Source organism: Mytilus californianus, unplaced genomic scaffold (assembly GCF_021869535.1).
Source record: "Mytilus californianus isolate M0D057914Y unplaced genomic scaffold, xbMytCali1.0.p SCAF_16, whole genome shotgun sequence".
NCBI classification, from domain to species: Eukaryota; Metazoa; Mollusca; class Bivalvia; order Mytilida; family Mytilidae; genus Mytilus; species Mytilus californianus.
The window spans coordinates 3,630,091-3,644,745 of NW_026262648.1; positions in this window are offsets into that span (position 1 = coordinate 3,630,091).

Here is a 14,655-nt window from a genome sequence, read left to right on the forward strand (position 1 = left end):
AAGACCTCATTTTGATTGTCGCTTCTCTTCCTTCCACAATAAATTAATTAACATGCCTCTGTGTCCTATAAGTACCATGCATAGTCGCATTTGTCATCCTCGCTTATGATTATTCAGTTTGGGCTATTTTGGCAGGAAAACGAAAATAAAGGCGTCCGAATATTGTTTCCGTCATCGGACAGACTTTTAAGTCATAGACAAGATTTCCTTTAGGTTAGGACTGTTTTAAAATTACACATAATTTTCATAAGTACTTGGGAACAGGACAATTATTTTCGCGTTTTTCTGTATACTATGATCATACAGATACTATAAATAAAGTGTATTTGCTATTTACTATCAGTTCAAATATAATATATCAGTGACCGCCGTGGGTAGTAAACTTGGAATTGATAGTAAATAGCAAGTACACTTTATTCATAGTATATATATGTTCATAGTATACAGAAAAACAGAAAACAAAAAATAACGGACTTTGGAAAAACAGGGGGAGGGCTAAAAATAATTGTCCTGTCACCAAGTACCTATGACTTTTGATACCTTTCCTGAAATTCTCCAGTCATAAAATCGTTTACAAAAATTCATCCTACAACAGTTTGCATACTTTCAACCACGCTCTAAATGCCCGCGATTTCGCGGGTGTGTTCTAGTAAAACATTAAGAGACGAAAGGAAAAAGGGACACCAATCTGATAACGACAAATAAAAGCATGTCAAATATTAAATAATAAAATCGTTCATTTGCAAAGTATATCGAAAAACAAAGTCATGGTCAAAACCATGAAAGACAACTCAAATCAATCGTATGATAGGTAAAGATACGTGTATATACGTGGTCTTATGACAGTAAAGTTTTGGCGGGAATCTCAATAATCACGTGATATATAAAAATCATGATATCTTTCGTTTACCATCATCTTAGAAATACTTGATATTGATAAAATTTATCCTGCATGGGCTTTATAGTTTAGGAATACTTCGTTAAAACTTGAATGACGCATTAAACAAAATTAATAGGTTAGCAATAACCGGTCCCGTTACGTGCGTACGTCGAGTTATGTACGTATGTCATTTTATTGGAAATCTCTATAAAGAGGTTAAACTCCTAACTATCCTACTGTCTGTCGATACATTTATTTTTGGCATTGCACAAGTCATGTCTTCTTTGACTGTCCATGACGTTAAATTACTAAATCCCTGGGATATGTTTTAGTTGATTTTAGTCTCTGATGCATGATTTATTATTATTAACTGTTTTGGCTTTTAACTAGCTGTCAGTAACTGCGAGTACTCTCAAATCGTACTTTCTTGTTTATTTGACGTGTTGATACTAATTGTAATGCTTTTTTGTTATTTAATGTTATTCATAGTTATATCTGGTCTGTATACCAGCTTTGATAAGTGTTTGGTATTACTATGAATTTTCACTTCGTACTATGAACATCAAAATCATTTATTTTGTAAAAATATTTCCTTTCTCTGTTGGAACTGTACACGTATACCTTAATAACAAAATTATTTTCATTTACCTGTGTTTAAAGAAATTGCAAATGGCTGGTGTTTTTGTTCGAGCATATTGTTTTTCTTAAATTGTTTAACATTTCATACCGGTATAACATGTTACTTTTATTATTTTTCCCTTAGTTTATTTATTTTGTATTTACATTGTATCATAGGTCAAATTTATTTGTTCAGTGTATGTTCACTGGTGTTAATATGTCCTTTGATTGAGTTAAGCTATTTCAGTTGATATTTTATGGTGTGTTTTTCTATGTTGTGATGTTACACTATTGTTTCAGAAAAAGGGTGTAGGTTTGGTACCATTAAAACGTTTAAACCCGCTGCATTTGTCAGGAATCTGATGTTCAGTAGTTGTCGTTTGTTGATGTGGTTCATAAGTATTTCTCGTTTCTCGTTTTTGATATAGATAAGACCGTTGGTTTTCCCGTTTGAATGGTTTTACACTAGTAATTTTTGGGGCCCTTAATAGCTTACTGTTCGGTGTGAGCCAAGGCTCCGTGTTGAAGACAGTACTTTGACCTATAATGGTTTGCTTTTATAAATTTTGACTTGGATGGAGAGTTGTCTCTTTGACACTCATAGCACATCTTCTTATATATATTGTATTCATCTAATTTCTTCGATATCTTCTCATAGATGTTGGCACAATAATTTGAATCTTCCCGTTCTCATGCAGACAGGGTTATAATATTCTGGTTTTTGACATAGGAGGTAGCGGAAAATTGAATCTGCATATTGACTTTCTTTCTCTCTACAAGTTTTTGCATTTTAAGTGTTTGAAAAGCTAATAACTTTACATGGTCATGCTGCTTTAAACATGTAATGCTTTGTCTATAACTGCCAAAGAGAAAACAACCCAAACAAAGGGCAGAAAACAGCCCAAGGCCACCAATGAGTCTTAAACACAGCGTGAAAATCCCGCATCCGCATCCGCTTCAGCTGGCCCCTAAACAAAAATGTGCACTAGTTCAGTGAAAATGGACGTCGCACTAAACTCCGAAACATATAAATGAACTAAAATAAAACAAAATATACAAATAGTATACCAAGATATCGTATAAACTAAGCCAATGTGATTTTTTTTAACAGAAAGCGAGCAAAACCAGGCTGTCATCCCTTGCTGCTTTATAAAAGCAAACACATATTCCTTTTTAGCTTCCCCATATACAGGAGAACTCCTTAATTTTTGGCAGAATTTGATACCCTTCATTCTGTCTAACAAAAGTATCTTTAGCACCAGGTGCTAATACATCATGAATAATAACTTTTTCCCCTTGCATTTTAGATTTTAACTGACTTATATCCTGCAAGAGCTTATTTTGACTTGTTTTTTTAATTTGTAGAAAATATTTTTTATGGACAAAGCTACTCTTCTATCAAGATTTCTCAATCCCCGTTTGCAAATAGTACTGTAATGTAATAGAGTAATGTGCTAATTGCTTTATTCTCCACAATAAGTTGTAGGAAACGACAATAATTCATTATTAATATCTTCGAAGATCTTTTTTAGGCGTATTACCTTAAACAGGTTTTTAATTCAGTGTTTTGCCACATTCCCTGAAATCAGCTGGTTGCAAAACTATTCATATTACCTGTATTTCTCCTGACAGGTTAGTTCCCTCAGTCTGGTTATCACTTTCAATATCAGAATCATTATTTCTATTTACATCATCATGTGGGTAATTTAGGGGATGTCAACTAACAGAGTTGTTCCCTATATTTACAGGAGGCACGATACAATTTCTGTCTAACTATTTCCAATTTTCTGTGTTTGGGTGTGCATTTAATATTTATAGTTTCACAATAATTTAGCATACGAGGAAGATACCTCACTGTTTTTGGTTTTTTTTTTGTATTTCCGCAGAAACATTAACTACTTACCTTTTTAGAGATAGCTGCCCTTCTCTTGGTGATTTTCCGTTCTTCTAAATCAGTTAAAACCCTGCAATTTTGACGGAATATCTGGAAATGTCATACCATTTTATACCGAACACTTAGGTACATTCCTAGTATCCAAATATTTGTGCATGTTCCTCAAATCCATTCTTTATTGTCAACAGATATTAACCCTTAGGAACATTTTCTGAACAAAGTTTTATCACATTCAAGGGAAGTTGATAAGGAAGCACCCTCTACAAACCAGGTTTGATTACATGGTGTACAAACATATGGCGGAACTTTGTATACAGACAGGTGAAACACTTTTGTGGCTATCAAGATCATAGACTATTGAATGAGTTTGTCCCTCTCCGTTAACTGAGGATAGATTTGCATTTTGCTTTTCATTATTTATACATATGCTCTGCAAGTGATTTACTAAATGTTTTTGAAACTTGGCTTATCTCTTTTTCCGTGTTTTTATTCCCTGCAGCTGCTTAACTTCCCTTTTCTTTAACTCAATGTTCTGGTAGGGATTTTTAATGGTGTATTATTATATAAATATTCAGGTGCATGTCCCAATTCTAAATACTTTATACATGGCCTCTAACCTATATTCACACTATTATCTGGAGATTTGCTTTCATTTTTTTTTTTGATGGGTACAGCCATTTGAAAAAAAAATTATTTTCCATTTCGCTTACGTGTAATATGTGTACAAATGTATCAGTATCTATATTTTCAAAAGTAGCTTTATCATTTTTGTATTACATTCTGTAAATACTGTGTAACTGGTTGATTTCCTTTTAGCAGATGCTCCTCTTCTTATTTCACTTTTTTGGTTTAGTTGAACAGTGTGTGTTTTCAATTTGTACTTGTCAAATGGTATATATCTAGGGGGAAAATTAATTTTGTAAGAGTGGTTCAATTTCTTTGAGGGAGCAGTAGGCATACCATTTTATACTGTACTTCTTGCAACTCATTTGTAAGTGACCCACAATAAAGATTTCGTTAAAAAGTGCACAACGACTGCACACTTTCATGCAAAAAAACAAGCATTTTTCATTACCAGAACAAAGTCTGTCATTACGGCTATGAGGATCAAACTCAGCAAAGCTTCCACTATCTTTATAGCTATAGCACAGTCACAAAATATAATTATACATGCATGAATATATTCTGCTGAATGAACAACTCAATTTAAAGTAAATTCCAAGCACATTATACTCGTGTCTACATAATACAACTGAGACTTTAAATTTCCATTATTTAATCTCAATATTGTACCATCTACTTGTGTTAGGGAAGGTTATTCTGACACAGTTAGGAACCTTGGTGATAGATTTAATGACAACCAGATGTCTTTGTACTTCACCCTCCTGTAAAGTAAAATTTATGTCATCAGTTGTCCAATTTCCCAAAGAAAAAATTATGGTTAAGAGTATGAAATTAAACAGTTCGGGACACATTGTCTTCCTATACTCATTTCAGAAATAGCCTAGTCAATTTAGCTCTAAAATCGTCCAACCTGCAACTAATTGCAACACAAGGTTTTTTTAGTGCAAATTATAATTTAGACTTGTACTAACAACATACTAAAACTATACATTGATATAATTTGCGGAAAAGGTTATTTTGGAGTGAAATATGTGGTTTTTAGAGAAAAAATGCTGAAAACTGGAAAAGAAGAAAAATTGTTATTTATGGTTACATTTTTAGACCTAAAGCTTGTTGAAGACAGGAAACCTTATCTTAATAGAGTATTATGTAGTCCCCTTGTTATTATTATTCATATTGAAGTAATTTTGAGGTGAAATGAGTGGTTTTTATTGAAAAAACGCTGAAAACTGGAAACGTCGAAAATCTCCGTTGTTAATAGTTAATATTTTTGAAATTTGATCTATATAGAAAAAAGTACAAACTATTTTATGTTTTATTTGTGAAGTCCTTTAGTTATCAATATTAATATTTGGGAAATTTTGGTTGAATATATGTTTTAAGACCGAAAACCCGGAAAACTGGAAATGAAAATATCTCGGTTATTGATGGTTAAAACTTTCAAATTGGGATCTTAACAGAAAATAGAGAATACTATCTGATGTTTATCTTAAGAAGTCTTATAGTTATTAGTATCTAAAAAATTGTAATTCTTGTGTAAAATGTGATTTGTAGAGAAAAATTGTGAAAAATGGAAATAAAAAACTCGATTATTCATGGTTAAAACTTTTAACATAGGATCTTTATAGACAGACTATATTATCTTATGTTTATCGCATATGTATTCCTCTTGTTATCGATATCAATAATAATCAATGTGTTGTGTGAAATATTTTGTTTTACACACTAACTACAAAACAAGAATATATCCATAGTACACGGATGCCCCACCCGCACTATCATTTTCTATGTTCAGTGGACTGTGAAATTTATAAATAGCCGTGTCCATTACCAATCCCAGCAAAACATATTAAAACCTTTGTCAATAGGTGAAATATATCGATTTCTGTATCGACTTTTCTAAAGTTATGCTGCGTATACTATACATTTATTTTGTGGTTATTTCTATCGTAGACTGATTTGACTTTTTATAAATAGCCGTGTCCATTACCAATCCCAGCAACACATATTAACACCTTTGTCAATAGGTGAATTATATATCGATATCTGTACAGACTTTTCTAAAGAAGTTATGCTGTGTATACTATACATTTATTTTGTGGTTATTTCTATCGTAGCCTGATTTGACCTTTCTTGTGTAAAATAATTACTGTTAGAAAGGTGTGTGTCTGTGTGAAGATTATCTGGATTTACTCATTTGCATATAGGCAATGGTTATTCATCTGTAATGATGTGTGGTAATTAAGTAGAAGTCTTCGATTTTCAATGATTTAAAAATGATTAAGCTGCACCTGGTGTTTCGGATATCATTTAGGTCATTTTTTACCAAGGCCGTAAATCCTCATCAGGTACTCTAGCCTTGTATAATTATAATTACTATGTAATTACAATTAGATTAGTTCTTGCTGTGGTAACATATCAAATGTAGTAGTATTTTTAGGGCACGACACCTGGTGAATCTGCAATATCATTATTATTTTGTGTCCTTTCTTATCTAATTACTATTTAATTGTTTACAGTGATTATAATTTTGCCGAGGTCAAGTACTCCTTCACGTTCTTATGTTTACGATAAGCAATCATAGGTGGTCTGGGAAATAAATTCTTAGCAATTATATCATTTTCAATTAATTGCCAATGTTTTCTTATTCGTCTTCCTAATTGTTTAAAGAGTGGATTGAATTTAGTTGCTAGAACTAGTGGTGGACAGTTTTGTTTATTTCTTTTTTTATAACATAATGTATTCTGTCTGTTTTTTCTCAGTGCTTTATCTATCAACGGATTAATTTCAGCTTCCAAGTATCCTCTTAGTGTAAGTTTTTGTTTGAATACTTCTATCTGTGTGTCGATGTCATCTCTGTTACAATACGATCTAATGAACCTTGTAATTTCACCAATTATAAATCCTTTGAATACAGATGCTGGGTGAGCAGACGATTTTTCTAAGTATTGGTAATTATCTGTAGGTTTGCGATATAATTTGACATCTAATATCTTTTCTGTTTCAAATCGGGTTCCTTTAAATATTGTTACATCCAAAAATTGTATTTGATTATTAGAGATTTCATGTGTAAATTTTAATAGTGGGTGAATACTATTTGCAATTTGGTAAAATTCCTTAAGAGATTGTTCGCTTCCTTTAAATAATAAGAATCCGTCATCTCTGTAGACAGAAAGAAGAGAAATGTCAGACGAGTATGGAAAGCGTTTCAATATTTCAGAAACGATTTCGTATATTCTTATATCTGTTAAACTAGGCGACATTGGGGATCCCATTGGAACCCCAATTTTCTGTTTGAAAATTTGCCCGTTGAATTCAAATTCATTATTTGCAAGGGCAATTTTAAGTAATTCCAGTAAAGCCTTTTTGGGTGGCACTGGGATGTCAAATTTACACTGCATTATTAGTGGCCATGCTCTGTCAATTGCATTAATAATTTCAGTATGATGTAGATAGGTGTACATACTTGAAATGTCAAATGAGCTCATTAATATGTCCGCAGGTGCTCTTATTTTTTCCAATTTGTTTATGAAGGAAGTTGTATCTTGTGTGTATGTCCAAAATTTATTGACAACTGGTTTAATAAAATAATCGATATATTGTGCAATTTTTTCCAATGGGCTATTACATAAGGATACGATCGGTCTTCCTGGGACGTTTACATTCTGTAAATAATTGATATCAGTTTTAATCTTTTGTCTATCCGATTGATTAATTTTATGAAGTTTTGGTAGGAAGTATAGTCTCCCTAATCTATTTCCCTGGTCATTGATTAGAAACTTAAATGTAACTTCATCAATGTAGGATTCATTGTGTAGACGATGAATAATAGTGTTGATACTTTCTAGTATTTCCGTTGTATGAGATTCGTTAATTCTTTCATAGTGTACATTGTCATTTAATTGGTCTTTTGCCATTTTTATATATAGCTCTTTATCAAGAACAACTGTTGAGGAATTTTTATCTGCCTTTTTGATAATGATACGATCATTTGAACGTAGTGATTGTAATGCTTTTCTTTCATTTTTAGGCAGGTTGTCCTTAAATGATTTAATTTGTATTTTTTCCAATTCAATTCTTGTTGAAAATAAGTAGTTTTCAATTGCATTATTAGCCCAGTTTGGCTTATTACCACTTTTGGAAAGAAATGGATGACGATTGTATTGGTGAGATCCATCATCAAAATGATATTTGCATCTCATTTTACGGGCTAGTTCATTGAAGTCATTTATGAGAGTTTTCTTAGCGTTTCGAAGATTTGGACTAGGAATGAATTTAAGTCCTTTCGCTAGAACTAGAATTTCAGCATTACATAACTTTTCTTTTGTGAATATATCAACATATTTTGCAGCTCTCTGTACTTTTTCCGTGTGTTTATATTGTCGTCTCTTATGTTGTCGGTTTATATTGTATATTTTCCTTTTTTCTTTATTTTTAGCAATTTTGCGTTTCTGATCCCTAGCTTTGAACGATCTATTCTTTCTATTAGACATGATTGGATGATTAGTCTTCCTTGTGTGCTTCTTCTTATATATATAATAATTTACGTCTTTGAGTTTGAATTGATATGCTTAGTTCAGATTCAAATTGAGATAGGTTTGCTTATAATCTCTAATTACGAGATATAAGATGTAGTGAATTTCTTTGGTGTAATATAGTTAATAATCAATCTCCTTTTTAGAAGTTTTTTTCCGATTGCGAAAAAATCTTCTCAGAGATGATACCTATAAGTGTGTCTATTTGGTATCTTTTAATTATACATTGATCTCGTTTTTAGAAGTTTTTTTCTATTTCGAAAAAAATCCTCTCAGAGATGATGTCTATAAGCAATAATTTTGTTTCTTTGAAATTTGCTACATCGATCTCGTTTTTTAGAAGTTTTTTTTCTATTTCGAAAAAAATCCTCTCAGAGATGATGTCTATAGGCAATAATCTTGTTTCTTTGAAATTTGGATTGGTAATGGACACGGCTATTTATAAAAAGTCAAATCAGGCAACGATAGAAATAACCACAAAATAAATGTATAGTATACGCAGCATAACTTTAGAAAAGTCGATACAGAAATCGATATATTTCACCTATTGACAAAGGTTTTAATATGTTTTGCTGGGATTGGTAATGGACACGGCTATTTATAAATACTGTGTAACTGGTTGATTTCCTTTTAGCAGATGCTCCTCTTCTTATTTCACTTTTTTGGTTTAGTTGAACAGTGTGTGTTTTCAATTTGTACTTGTCAAATGGTATATATCTAGGGGAAAAATTAATTTTGTAAGAGTGGTTCAATTTCTTTGAGGGAGCAGTAGGCATACCATTTTATACTGTACTTCTTGCAACTCATTTGTAAGTGACCCACAATAAAGATTTCGTTAAAAAGTGCACAACGACTGCACACTATCATGCAAAAAAAACAAGCATTTTTCATTACCAGAACAAAGTCTGTCATTACGGCTATGAGGATCAAACACAGCAAAGCTTCCACTATCTTTATAGCTATAGCACAGTCACAAAATATCATTATACATGCATGAATATGTTCTGCTGAATGAACAACTAAATTTAAAGTAAATTCCAAGCACATTAAACTCGTGTCTACATAATACAACTGAGACTTTAAATTTCCACTTTATTTAATCTCAATATTGTACCATCTACTTGTGTTAGGGAAGGTTATTCTGACACAGTTAGGAACCTTGGTGATAGATTTAATGACAACCAGATGTCTTTGTACTTCACCCTCCTGTAAAGTAAAATTTATGTCATCAGTTGTCCAATTTCCCAAAGAAAAAATTATGGTTAAGAGTATGAAATTAAACAGTTCGGGACACATTGTCTTCCTATACTCATTTCAGAAATAGCCTAGTCAATTTAGCTGTAAAATCGCTCAACCTGGAACTAATTGCAACACAAGGTTTTTTTAGTGCAAATTATAATTTAGACTTGTACTAACAACATACTAAAACTATACATTGATATAATTTGCGGAAAAGGTTATTTTGGGGTGAAATATGTGGTTTTTAGAGAAAAAATGCTGAAAACTGGAAAAGAAGAAAAATTGTTATTTATGGTTACATTTTTAGACCTAAAGCTTGTTGAAGACAGGAAACCTTATCTTAATAGAGTATTATGTAGTCCCCTTGTTATTATTATTCATATTGAAGTAATTTTGAGGTGAAATGAGTGGTTTTTATTGAAAAAACGCTGAAAACTGGAAACGTCGAAAATCTCCGTTGTTAATAGTTAATATTTTTGAAATTTGATCTATATAGAAAAAAGTACAAACTATTTTATGTTTTATTTGTGAAGTCCTTTAGTTATCAATATTAATATTTGGGAAATTTTGGTTAAATATATGTTTTAAGACCGAAAACCCGGAAAACTGGAAATGAAAATATCTCGGTTATTGATGGTTAAAACTTTCAAATTGGGATCTTAACAGAAAATAGAGAATACTATGTGATGTTTATCTGAAGAAGTCCTATAGTTATTAGTATCTAAAAAATTGTAATTCTTGTGTAAAATGTGATTTGTAGAGAAAAATTGTGAAAAATGGAAATAAGAAACTCGATTATTCATGGTTAAAACTTTTAACATAGGATCTTTATAGACAGACTATATTATCTTATGTTTATCGCATATGTATTCCTCATCGATATCATTAATAATCAATGTGTTGTGTGAAATATTTTGTTTTACACACTAACTACAAAACAAGAATATATCCATAGTACACGGATGCCCCACCCGCACTATCATTTTCTATGTTCAGTGGACTGTGAAATTGGGTCAAAACTCTAATTTGGCATTAAAATTAGAATGATCTTATCATAGGGAACATTTGTATTAAGTTTCAATATGATTGGACTTAAACTTCATCAAAAACTACCTTGACCAAAAACTTTAACAAAAAACTTTAATCTGAAGCAGGACAGACGCACAGACAGAAAAACATAATGCCCCTAAGTGAGTGGCATATAAAATGAAAATTTTAAAATCTTGGTTATTTCTAGTTTGATTTTTAAAAACGAAAAAATGGAGAATGGAAACAGGGAATGTGTCAAAGAGAAAACAAGGCCACTTATGGGTCTTTAACATAGCAAGTAAATCCGAAACACGGAGGTGGGCTTCAGCTGACCTCTTAATTATTTTGTACACTAGTTCAGCAAAATGAAAACCACCCTAAACTCCAGTACATACAAATGAACCAAAATTATCACAAAAAAAAACACACACAAGACAAACAAAGGCTAGATGATCCTGACTTGGGATAGGAGCAATAATGTGGCAGGGGTAAAACATGTTGTGTGAGAACTCAACCCTCTCCTAGTTTCTCTAGACAATATAGAATAAACAAACACACAGTAAAAATTTTAAATATGTGCATTTTGTGGAAGTTTGAAATTTTATCTTATGTTTCGGTCATGTATAATTTATAGTAATTATACGTGTAGGTATAATAAACAAAAAATGATTGTGTTAAAAAATAACTGTAAATCAGTTTGGTTACTGACTTTGATTTTGTCATGTTAATTGCTGGAAAAAAGTCAATTTTCTAGTGTCCTTGCATCGTCATTGATTGTAGTCCTTTTTGTGTATTTTTTCATTAGCTACGTTTACAATATTTGAATTGCATAAAGTCACAGTTAAACACAGACGACGTGATTGCAGATTTCTCTTAATGTGTTGCTAATTTTATTTAGCAAGCTCTATCACTATCCACGTTTAATTTCAGGTATATAAGCTTTTTAAATTTAGGAACATATACTAGTTCACTGAATTAGCATTAAAAGAGGGGCAACAGATACCAGAAGGACAGTCAAACTCATAGATCGAAAATTAAATGTAGATCTGATATTGTTTAAGGCAATTTCAAGAGCAGCTTTGTCAATACGATTATAAGTCTACCTCAAGAGCTTGAATTTAAATAGTAATTGTACTAAAGTGGTCCAATTTTGGATGTTGAAAATGAGATAAGCACTGTTGAATGAATTAATGGGATCACTTCCTGGAGGAAGTGTTAATAGCAACAGCGCCTTATGCGTGTACCCTATAAACCTGCATGTATGTGGTGGTCTGAAACATCAACCAAATGGTAATGACAAAGAACTAACATGGGTAGTCTGCTATATGGAAATATTATGGTCAAAGATATATATACTTACTAGTATATAAAGAAAAGCATTACCAAGTTCTTTATTTAATATATCTCATTGAATTAATTTAATAAAAGGTAATCAGCTTTAGCCTAAGAACTGTAAAAATTTGATCATGCATCATCTGTGTATGAATTAAAATGTGTAGTGTCTGTGGGCGACTTTGATGGCCAGATATAGCGTTTAGATAGTCATGTCTAATCTGAAAGTATGTCTGCTGGTTTTTATTAGTCGTTTGGGTTGCTTTCTCGTTGACTTTAAAAACCTCAAATCTCTCTTTATTCATAAATATACTCTATTACAGATATATCAATGTTAAAGACGCTGTTTTCTGCTTCCGGAATGCTGACCTGTATTCAACTCATTTGAACGAAACTATAAAGATATTTAAAAAAAAAATACACCTCATGCCAAAAGAATATAAATGTTTATCTTTTAAGGTCCACTAAACTCTATCAGTGATCTCTTGGTAGTAAGTTTGGTCGCTTGCCAATGAAAAAAGTAAAATCACAAAAATACTGAAACCATCACTTATTATAAAATCTCCCCACTTTAAAAAAATAAGAAGATGTTGTACGATTGCCAATGAGAAAACTTTCCACAAGAGATATCAATGATGTGGGTGTGGATGTAAACAACTATAGTTCATCGTCAAAATATAAAACAAGTCAAACGAGAAACTCAAAGGCCTGATTAATGTTAAAACAATAAACGGAAAAACAAATATGACAGACAGCAAACAATAACAAACAAGTAATAAAGGGCCACTGACTTGTGATAATCATATTCATAGTGTGCAGGGTTAACCCTGTTTGCGAGCACTCAACCCTCCAATAATCAGGAACAGTTTTTATTTAGGGGCCGACTGAGGACCACCTCATGGTGCGGGATTTTCTCGTTGCGTTGAAGACCCATTGGTGGCCTTCGGCTGTTATCTGTTCTTGATCTGGTCGGGTTGTTGTCTCTTTGACATACAATATTCCCCATTTCCATTCTCAATTTTATTTAAATAGCAAACAACGTAAGAACAAATTGTAAAACCCAGTTGGAAAGGGCTCAACTCAAAAAGACCAGCACGGAGTATATAACCAATTAACAAAAAGACACTGAGTTCTCATAGCTAGTTCAAAGCTTAGTAATTACAGTTGATGAATAAATACTGTTGGCACCGACTAAAATATAAATTAGTACACTTCCGATTAGTAACCAAAGTGAAAAGTGGATTCAGTGATACAGTCAAAGCTTTATTTATATGGTGTGTGAGTACTGAGATCGTCGCAAATTACATGAGTAGCTATTTGCTTCGAGGAGCCTGAAATTTTCATTTGTGAAAAAATATTTAACATAAAATCATTTTACACTCATCATTCTTATTTTTTTATGAAACATTGTTGGGTTCTAAATCTTAACATATTTGTTCCAGAAGGTAAATGAAAAAAATATATTGTTTTCTTTCTAAAGTTGTGGAGAAAAAATACATTAAAGACTTTGAATCTTGGAATAATTTTGAATCTTGGAATAACATTTTTTATAAAAGAACAAAACATGTGTTTCTGGAACCCCTCCCCAACAAAAAATAAACTGTCTGTGCCTTTAACACAGGGGCAGAATTCTTTCAAATACCAAGTAAGAATGTGACTAAGTTGGTTACTCTAATTCAGAACAGTTTTCCATTTATAGGTTACTTACCAACACTATTTTGGAGAATTAGATTCTTGGATTGTAAAATAGCAGAACACAATCTCGGTGTATATCTTTATTCAAATATACAAATTTTGAGACAGGAAAGTGATTCATTTGTAATATTATTCTTTTAAATTGAAATAATTATGTATTGTATTGTATTATTTCAACTGTTTTATAAAATACAGAACATCTTTTGTATAATTTTATTTTTTTCAACTTTGGCAAATAAGGGGAAGCAACTCATATAACCTTACTTTTACTACAAAACATTTTTATAAATTACACCACTTTCCGCAAAATATATTTTTATATAGTTTTAGTATGTTGTTCATAGATAGTAACAGACTTGTTTTTCAGAGAAAAACTTTGTGTTGCAATTAGTTGCAGGTTGTTCACTAAATTGACTAGACTAAAAATAAATCTGAGCATTGGTGATAATCACCGTGAATATATAATTTTATGTACCTCGACATGGTACACACTTTAAAGGTACACAATAAAATTTCCTTGTGATTATAATAGCCAATTAATGTACTATTGAATTAGTTACCATAGTTAAGTAGTGCAGTCTATAAACTAATATAAAACAAGCGTATGTAGCATAGAAACTTTAAAACTTCCCGGCTGCAAAGCAACTCAAGAATATTTTTTTTTTAGGAAAATATTGATTTTGATTTATTCTTAACATAGTGCAATTAAATATTTAGGTTCAAGTTTGGTTTTCACTATTTGTGGTTGTTCATCATGATAGCTTGGTGTATCTCTGGAACATTGAGTTATATAATGTTACATCTTCATA